Genomic DNA, 1,130 nt, shown 5'->3' with positions numbered 1-1,130 from the left:
TAAGTTGGTAACAGCGTCGGTGAGGGAGAAGCGGGACCAAGGACTGCGGGCGGTCAGGCTGAAGAGTTTCTGGGAGAGAGAGCGGCCATGGTTGGTGGAGAGGGACCGGGAAGAATCATGGGCAACGTCGGACATGAGCTGGAAGATATGTCTAGGGAGGCGCTCCTCCGGAAGTCCGAACGTGCACGTGAACGGTAAGGCATGCTCGACGTCCCTCCTGCCAGCACGAATGCGTTCAAGGAGGAGAGAACGTGCATAGTCCGGAAAGGGAGATCCTTCCTCAGAATGTTTCAGTACATTAGCGATGGAGGAAGGGAGTACCTGCTCGTCAAGGCAGTCACGGAGGAAACGTAGTTGGTTCTTCCGTCGGGCCGTGGCGATGACTGAATCCTCGTAGGCACGAAAAGCAGGTACCATGTCAGGGAAGGAGGTAAACAGGAACGAGAGAAGATTCTTTTAACCGTGGGGACCATAATGAATAGCAAAACACTCTTCCGTGCTGATACAATGGAAGAAAAACCCACAATACAAAACTAGATTTATTGAAATGAGACTACAGTTTCGAATCCACCTGGATTCCATCTTCAGGTCTGAAGAGGAAAGGGAGAGGAGGGGTATAAAAGAGAGAGAGGAGAGGCAACGCGGGAACACGGGGCGGGTGAGGACAGACGAACGGAAGCAGAGGGAGGTCACATCAGGTCGGAGGATCGGGCGGACTATGCGCCGGGTGGCCGGCATACGGTAGAAGGCGGAGGATATGGGAAGCAAGGAGACTGTCAGCAGGAGAAAAGCCGCTGTTCAAGTTGAAATTAGGCAGCAGCTTTATAAAGGAAGATTCCACCAGTCTGCGGGAGTGGACATCGGCGGAAGGAAACACAATCCGCGCTGCTGACCGAGTCCATCTGATGGCCAGTGTCCCACTGATGGCAAAGAGGGCGTTATTGTTGTGTCCCCTGGATATAGCGTACTTATGTTGAGACAGACGCTTGTAAGACTGGCGCCTGTTTCGCCAAAATACTGCTTGTCACAGGAGGCACAAGGAACAGCATAGGTGCCCACCTTCGCGGAGGAAGGAGGGCTAGTATGGACCAGGTTGCGACGGAGAGTGTTCACCTGGCGAAAGATCAGCC

This window comes from Penaeus monodon, chromosome 3 (genome assembly GCF_015228065.2).
Source record: "Penaeus monodon isolate SGIC_2016 chromosome 3, NSTDA_Pmon_1, whole genome shotgun sequence".
NCBI lineage: Eukaryota > Metazoa > Arthropoda > Malacostraca > Decapoda > Penaeidae > Penaeus > Penaeus monodon.
The sequence above is the reverse complement of the archived record's forward strand: the minus strand, read 5'-3'. Positions refer to the sequence as shown.